The sequence below is a fragment of the Zea mays genome, chromosome 9 (genome assembly GCF_902167145.1).
Source record: "Zea mays cultivar B73 chromosome 9, Zm-B73-REFERENCE-NAM-5.0, whole genome shotgun sequence".
Classification (NCBI taxonomy): domain Eukaryota; kingdom Viridiplantae; phylum Streptophyta; class Magnoliopsida; order Poales; family Poaceae; genus Zea; species Zea mays.
The window spans coordinates 152,155,195-152,163,830 of NC_050104.1; positions in this window are offsets into that span (position 1 = coordinate 152,155,195).

An 8,636-nucleotide genomic window follows, 5' to 3' on the forward strand; every position below is an offset into this window, starting at 1 on the left:
CCACCAGTTCGATGGTGGGGAGAAGCAAGCCGGGCTGCGGCCCCTGCCCCGCCCTCAGCTTCAAGGATCTTCATCATCCGTGCTAGGAAGGAGGGCAGGGCGAGCCGGGGCCTGCCTCCGCATGGGTCGGCGACCCGCTTCTTCCTCCGGCATCCAGGGGAGGAAGACATCCTCCAACTTTGTGGAGGAGGCGTCCTCCAGCCATGCGGGGGAAGGCGAACTGCTGCTGCCTGGCCAGGGTGCAGCATTCTGTCCTCCGTCCGGGCGACTGTGGCCGGCTGCACCGAGGGGTCGCACAACACGTCGTACGCCGCGAGGGCAGTACTCGTGTTCTGGGACTGTCGGCGTTTCGACCCCGGGGGGTCCCTGGACCGACAAGTGAATTGTCGTCGCGTGTCCCAGCCCAGATGGGTCGGTGCGGGACGGAGCACGAAGAGGGGAAGAGAACAGGCAAAGGGGAATCCCGCGACCTTCGTGTTGCCCTGCGCCCAGGTCAGGTGCGCTTGCAGTAGGGGGTTACAAGCGTCCGCGTGGGAGAGAGCGAGAGCCTTACGCGCCGGACCGTTCTCCCGCGCGGCCAACCCTCTCGTACGAGAGCCCTGGACCTTCCTTTTATAGGCGTAAGGAGAGGGCCCAGGTGTACAATGGGGGATGTAGCAGTGCGCTAACGTGTCTAGCAGAGAGGAGCTAGAGCCCTAAGTACACGCCGTCGTGGCAGCCGGAGAGGTTTTGGCACCCTGTTCATGTGATGTCGTGGCCGTCGGAGGAGCGCTGGAGCCTTGCGGAAGGACAGCTGACGGGGCTATCGAGTCCTTGCTGACGTCTCCTTGCTTTCGTAAGGGGCTGAGAGCCGTCGTCGTCATGGAGCACGCGAGGCGCCATCATTATTTGTTTACCGGGGCGAGCCAGATGGGACACCGGTCTTGTTCCCCGTAGCCTGAGCTAGCTAGGGGTAGGGTAATGATGGCCCCCCTATGACATGGTCGGTCCGAGCCCTGGGTCGGGCGAGGCGGAGGCTCCTCCGAGGTCGAGGTCGAGTCTGTCTTCCGAGGTCGAGGTCGAGTCCGAGCCCCGGGTCGGGCGAGGCGGAGACCGTCGTCCGAGGCCAAGGCTGAGTCCGAGCCCTGGGGTCGGGCGAGGCGGAGTTCGTCGTCTTCCGGAGCCGAGGCTGAGTCCGAGCCCTGGGGCCGGGCGAGGCGGAGTTCGTCGTCTTCCAGAGCGGAGGCTGAGTCCGAGCCCTGGGGTCGGGCGAGGTGGAGTTCGTCGTCTTCTGGAGCCGAGGCTGAGCCCGAGCCCTGGGGTCGGGCGAGGCGGAGTTCGTCGTCTTCCGGAGCCGAGGCTGAGCCCGAGCCCTGGGGTCGGGCGAGGCGGAGTCCATCGTCCGAGGCCGAGACAGGGGCCGAGCCCTGGGGTCGAGCGAGGCGGAGCTTCCTATGGCGCCCAAGGTCGGACTTGGCTGCTGTCAGCCTCACTCTATCGAGTGGCACAGCAGTCGGAGCGACGCAGGCGGCGCTGTCTTCTTGTCAGGTCGGTCAATGGAGCGGCGAAGTGACTGCGGTCACTTTGGCTCTATCGACTGAAGAGCGCTCGTCAGGATAAGGTGTCAGGCGATCCTTGCATTAAATGCTCCTGCGATACGGTCGGTTGGCGTGGCGATCTGGCCAAGGTTGCTTCTCGGCGAAGACTGGGCCTCGGGCGAGCCTAAGGTGTGTCCGTTGCTTGAGGGGGCCCTCGGGTGAGACGTGAATCCTCCGAGGTCGGCTGCCCTTGCCCGAGGCTGGGCTCGGGCGAGGCGAGATCGTGTCCCTTGAGTGGACTGAGCCTTGACTTAATCGCACCCATTAGGCCTTTGCAGCTTTGTGCTGATGGGGGTTACCAGCTGAGATTAGGAGTCTTGGGGGTACCCCTAATTATGGTCCCCGACAGTAGCCCCCGAGCCTCGAAGGGAGTGTTGATACTCGTTTGGAGGCTTTTGTCGCACTTTTTTGCAAGGGGACCGGCCTTTCTCGGTTGCGTTTCGTTCCGGTGGGTGCGCGCGAGCGCACCCGCCGGGTGTAGCCTCCGAGGCCTCGGAGGAGTGATTTGACTCCTTCGAGGTCTTAGCGTGTTTCGTGATGCCTCGGCCGGTCTGGTTGTTCCCTCATGCGAACTGGCCGTAGCCCGGGTGCATAGTCGAGTCCCAAGTTCTCGGGCTGGTATGTTGATGCTGTCAACGGTTTGGCCGGAGCCGGGTTTGCGAGAGCAGCCTTCAAGCCTCCGTACAGAGCGAGAGGACGGTCAAGGACAGACTCGGCTTTTTTACATACGCCTTTGCGTCGCCTTTCCGCAAGGAGGAGGGGGGGAAAGCGCCATGTTGCCCTCGGAGGGCGCCGAACATGGTGTCTCCAGTGAGTTGCTAACGGGTAATCCGAGTGGACGCTCGTGCCCCATTCGTTAGGGGTCGGCTAGTGGCCCGGAGGTGCGCTCCAAAAGTACCTGCGGGTGATTTGCCGGACCCAGTCCCCTTTTGACGGGGTCCGAGGGCTCGATGCCTCCCTCTGGTGGGATTCCGTTAGAAAATTGTTCCCGTCGTTCTCGTAAATGTCCTATGGTACCTCGGGAGCGTAGCCCGAGCCTTGGTTATGTATCGAACGTACCCAGGGTCATCCCTCGCTCTGCATGCTCTGAGGCGGCTGTCAGAACCCTTCGGGGGCCATCCTACGAACCCCTGATCAGTAGTGGGCGCGGAGCCCGAGTGGCCTGAGGCGGCCGTTGAACCCTTCCAAGTGGCCGGCCTTCGAACCTCTGACCAGTAGTGGGCGCGGAGCCCGAGTGCTCTGAGGCGGCTGTTGAACCCTTCCGAGGGGCCAGCCTTTGAACCTCTGATCAGTAGGGGGGCTTGGGGCCCGCTTCCTTCGTGGAGAAGGATCCCTTTCGGAGTATCCCCTTTCCCGGTCCCTATGGCAAGAGAGAGAAAGAGGAAGTGGAAAAGGATACAAAATCGAATGATGTGGCACACCTTTTTTGACGTGGTCATCATGGCGGAGGTGAAGCGTCGCCTGCTTCGCCTGCCAAAGGTGCCGCCTGTCCTGCCGCACAGTTAATGCGACGGGACGAGTGGTTCGCGGGGCAACCGTTGTGCGTGCGTGAGCCGTTCGGGGAACGGAACACGGGCGCGTCGTCTTCACGTCGTGGGAGAGGGCTCTCTCGCTGTCCCAGGATGGACGTGAGCTTGCTGACGACTTGACTGTTGCTTCCGCCCGCCGGCCACCGCCATTACTGTCGACCCATTTATGGCCGTATCGACCGTCGCGCCTTCTCCCGCGGCTGACTGACCCGTGACCGATGTGCTCGGTTGGCACTGTCGGGTCATGCGCAGGGTCGCCTCGAGTCGCGGCACCGGTTCCACAGTCGAGAAGGCTCGGTACTGGCGCGAGTGGCGGTCCAGTTTCTCGCACGTAGTAACCGGCGCGCCGGTTACATGACGTGTGGGCCTGGGCCTTCATGTTGGACGCGTCGAAGTCGAAAGGGTGCGCCCCCTTGGTGCGGTTGCATGCCGCCTGCATGGCGGTCCGCTCTTTCACCCGCTGGTCTGGGCGAAAGTGGAGAAGCGCTTGTAACCGCTGGGCAGTTACGCGCACCGCGCGCGGCGGTTTGGCTTCTTCCGCCTTGGGCCAGCTTGCATGACGCATGGGGCCCAGCCCCCGTGTCGTAAGGGGAGGACCTTAGAGCGTGTTGGAGAAGACTCGGTCCGCGACGGCTGAGGACGCAAGTGGGGAGAGTTGCCTTTAAAAGGAGGGCTGACCCCCTTGGAAGGCAACCATGTCTTCGCACTCCCTTCATGCCTCGCGTCCTTCCAATTTCCGAGCCCCGGGATGGGGAGCGCCCGCGATTCTTCCGCCTCGTCGTCGTTGGAGGAACGCAACTTCGCGGAAGTTGGTACCTTTCAGCCATCGTTCGGCTTCAAGGATTTTCATCAGGCAGCCCGGCTGCATCCCCTCGCTGGTGGTCACGCAAGACGGTGACCACCTGTTCGATGGTGGGGAGAAGCGAGCCGGGCTGCGGCTTGTGCCCCGCCGTCAGCTTCAAGGATCTTCATCATCCTTGCTGGGGCGGAGAGCGCCGAGTTGGGGCTCTACCTCCCGCACGAGTCAGCTGGCCACCTCTTCTTCCAGCTCCTGGGGGTGGAAACCATCCTCTAGCTCTGCGGAGGAGGCGTCCTCCAGCCATGCCAGGGAAGGCGAACTGTTGCTGCCCAGCTAGGATGCAACATTTTGTCCTCTGTCCTCGCTTTCGTGGCGAGGACGAGAGTGAGGACCTGCCGGTGCGCTTTGGGGCGGCCGACGCTCGCTGGTGCGGCGCGGGTGGACAGGTGGACGCCGCTGTCGGTGCTGACGTGGTGGCAGCCGGAGAAAGCTTCTCCGCCGACAAGCCCGTCAGCGCTACCCGCGGACCGACCTCCGACTCTTTGGCTTTAATGTCTGGTTCGCGTCCCTTGAGTGGGGACGCGAACGAGAGCCTTCCAGCTGCAGCGTTCGTCCTAGGACCATCGCTGTTGCTGCAGAGGTCGCTGGCGAGTCGCCCGGAGCTTGTCGCCTCGTAGGCTCTCCGGTGTGGAGGTTTTTCATACCCGCGGGGACGGAACCGGAGTTCCGTTTGTAATGGCACCTTGAAAGCCGGTGTCTGTTCATTGTGGCTGTCGGGGCCTGAACATGTATGTATTTTTGGCATGAAGCCGTGTTGTTTCCCCATTTCGAGCACTAGGACTCGCCTGTCGGCTAACTGAACCGCTTCACCAAGTGTGAGTTGCCTCGTGCGAAGGTGACGAGTGAGGTATCCGTATCCCGGAGGCGTAGGAGTCCCTCGGCTCGGTCGGCCTTGCCGCCCGAGGCTTCTCTTGCTTAGTTAAAGGAACCCTCGGCCGCTCTTCGATGAGCCAGAGCCGGAGGCAGCGGTGTCAGTGTGGACAGAGGCAGAGTTGGCTCGAAAAGAAGACTTCGTCGGCCGGAGCCTGGTCGGGCCGTCCACTGGCGGGACCAGCGCCGGAGTCGAGTTGCCGAGGCCATAAGCCGGGCTGATGTCCTCGGGGGACAGCTGGCTGAGGCTTCGGGGTGGCCGGCCGAGCCGTCTGCTCGGGCCGGATTCCTGGAGGAGACCCTGGCGGCGATAGCCCGGGCGTGGCGCTGACGTCGTCCTTCGGAGCGGAGATCCTTCGCCCGTGTTGCCGCCCGAGGCTCGGTCGGACTTCACCGAAGGTGGAGTTGATGCCGAGGGTGTCGCTGCTCCCCCTCCATCGACGTCTGAGCCTGCAGGATCGGTTCATCTTGTAGCGTGCGTATGTTTTCTGCGGCCGCCGAGGCCCAAACATATCGTCGTTGTGTTGTAAAGTTGTGTTTCTTTTCCCCTCGTTTCGAGTATCTGGACTTATTTGTCGGTAACAGAATTGTTTGTCCGAGCGAGAGTTACTTTTCATGGAAGGTGATGAGTGAGGTATCCGTATCCCGGAGGCGTAGGAGTCCCTCGGCTCGGTCGGCCTTGCCGCTTACGTGTACTCTTACTCGTCCGTAGGATTCTGTTATCGATATAGTCGAGAAGGCCCGAAAAATCGTTTCGGCAGAAAAGTTTCCAAGCATTAAGACTTGTTCGGTCAGCAGAATCGCTTATCCGAGCGTGAGTTACTTATCGCAGAAGGTGATGAGTGAGGTATCCGTATCCCGGAGGCGTAGGAGTCCCTCGGCTCGGTCGGCCTTGGCTGCTTACGTGTACTCCGTCGTTTTCAGGATCCCACTTTCGAAGTAGTCGAAAAGCACGAAAGACGTTCTGGCAAAAAGACCTTTTCTGAGGAAAATTTTGACGCAGAGGGGGTTCGCCCCTTCTAGCCTCCGAGGGAGGGTCGGGCTTTGCCGAGGCAAGGCTGACCCTTCCTTGATGGTTAGACTTTGTATGTGAACGAGGTGTACGAACAACTTGAAAGCATCTTAAGGGTAGAAGCGACGTAGTTGTCGGATGTTCCAAGCGTTGCTGTAGACCTCGCCTTGACTGTTGGCCAGCTTGTACGTCCTGGGCTTCAGAACCTTGGTGATGACGAACGGCCCTTCCCAGGGAGGCGTGAGCTTGTGCCGCCCTCGGGCGTCTTGTCGTAGTCGAAGCACCAAGTCGCCCACTTGGAGGTCTCGGGACCGAACCCCTCGGGCGTGGTAGCGTCGGAGGGACTGCTGATACCGCGCCGAGTGTAGTAAGGCCATGTCCCGAGCCTCTTCCAGCTGGTCCAGTGAGTCTTCTCGGTTTGTTCGATTGCTTTGGTCGTCGTAGGCCCTCGCCCTCGGGGAACCGTATTCTAAGTCTGTGGGCAAGATGGCCTCGGCCCCATAGACTAGAAAGAACAGTGTGAAGCCCGTGGCTCGGCTCGGCGTTGTCCTCAGACTCCAGACCACCGAGGGGAGCTCCTTCATACATCGCTTGCCGAACTTGTTGAGGTCGTTGTAGATCCTCGGCTTGAGTCCTTGCAGAATCATGCCGTTGGCACGTTCTACCTGCCCATTCGTCATGGGGTGAGCCACGACGGCCCAGTCCACCCGGATGTGGTGATCCTCGCAGAAGTCCAGGAACTTTCTGGTGAACTGGGTGCCGTTGTCGGTGATGATGGAGTTCGGGACCCCAAAGCGATGGATGATGTTGGTGAAGAATGCCATCGCCTGTTCGGACCTGATGTTGTTTAGGGGTCGGACCTCGATCCACTTGGAGAATTTGTCGATGGCGACCAGCAGGTGCGTGTAGCCCCCGGGTGCCTTCTGCAGGGGATCGACGAGGTCCAGACCCCACACAGCAAACGGCTAGGTGATGGGTATTGTTTGCAGAGCCTGAGCGGGCAGGTGGGTCTGCCTTGCGTAGAATTGACACCCTTGGCAGGTGCGGACAATTCTAGTGGCGTCGGCCACCGCGGTCGGCCAGTAGAAACCTTGTCGGAAAGCGTTTCCAACAAGGGCTCGAGGCGCTGCGTGATGACCGCAAGCCCCCGAGTGTATTTCTTGTAATAACTCCTGACCCTCGGCGATGGATATGCATCGCTGGAGGATGCCTGAGGGGCTGCGGTGGTAGAGCTCCTTCCCGTCCCCCAACAAGACGAACGACTTGGCGCGTCGCGCCAGTCGCCGAGCTTTGGCTCGGTCGAGGGGCAGCTCTCCTCGGTGGAGATATTGCAGGTACGGGGTCCGCCAGTCTCGATTAGGCGGGACCCCATTCCGCTCTTCCTCGACGCGCGGTGCCTCACCCTCGGGGGCCGAGGGTACCTCGGACTAAGCCGATGGTGCCTCGGGCAGGGCCGAGGCCTTCTCGGGCTCGGGCGTGTCGTCGGTCTTGACTGAGGGTTGATGTAGGTCTCGGGAGAAGACGTCCGGGGGAACCGTTGTCCGCCCCGAGGCTATATTGTCCAGCTCGTCCGCAGTCTCGTTGTATCGTAGAGCGATGTGGTTGAGCTCGAGCCCGTGGAACTTGTCCTCCAGGAGCCGAACCTCATCGCAGTAGGCTTCCATCTTCGAGTCGCGGCAGTGGGAGTTCTTCATGACTTGGTCGATGACAAGCTGCGAGTCACCGCGAGCGTCGAGGCGTCGGACCCTAGCTCGATGGCGATGCGCAACCCGTTGACCAGAGCCTCGTACTCGGCCACATTATTGGACGCTGGGAAATGGAGGCGCAGCACATAGCGGAGGTGCTTCCCGAGGGGCGAGACGAAGAGCAGGCCCGCGCCTGCCCCTGTTTTCATCGGCGACCCGTTGAAAAACATGGTCCAGAGTTCCGGTTGGATCAGAGCTGCTGGAAGCTGGGTGTCGACCCATTCAGCCACAAAGTTGTGACACCCCAGGTGTCAGTTTCGTGTTATGTCGGGAGATTTGTCCCTAACGCGAATGCTCAGTGAAAATTTCTATTTCTTGATCGTGTCTATCTCTGTCTATCAGACTTTCTCTTGGAAGTTCACCGAATTCGGAGTTAATCGATCGCGAGAAACAACCAATTTTGGAGCGTGTTAAAACTTTTAATTCTCGGAACTAATGCAGACTCGAAGATCATTCTCGAATTATAAATTCCGTCTGAAGCTCTTTAAATCAAACTCTCGACGACTGTTATCTGATCTGAGCCCGAATCTAATTCCTCGAAACTTCGATCTATGTTCGACTATTCTATCCGGGTCCGTATTCTCCAACGGGATACTCAGTATGTCGCCCTCTAATTAATTCTTATCCGACTCGACTTCATACCTCTATGTTCGATCCCGATTTAAAAATCAACATCGGCGACGATTTTTAAATGTCGCGGTTTGTCTCTTTCAATCAAAAATCCGAAAGCCGGTCATATTTCGAGGCGATTTATTTTCGAATCATGCGTAGAGAATTATTTTCGAGCGAAATCTAATTAGACTCTCGGCCGAATTAATTGCTCAATCGTCTGTTCGCCGAAATCTATTTCGCTCTGTTCTGTGTACAGACAAATTCTGCGGGAACATTTTATTCCGGAAAATACTTATCGCAACCCGTTTGGCGTATTTGGGCCAAATCTAGCCCAGCCCACTAGGCCCACTAAGCAACCCTAGCCCTAGGGTTTCTCTATAAATACGGATCCCTCTCCCTTGCCCTTGGTCATTTTTGCATTCCCACCCCTAT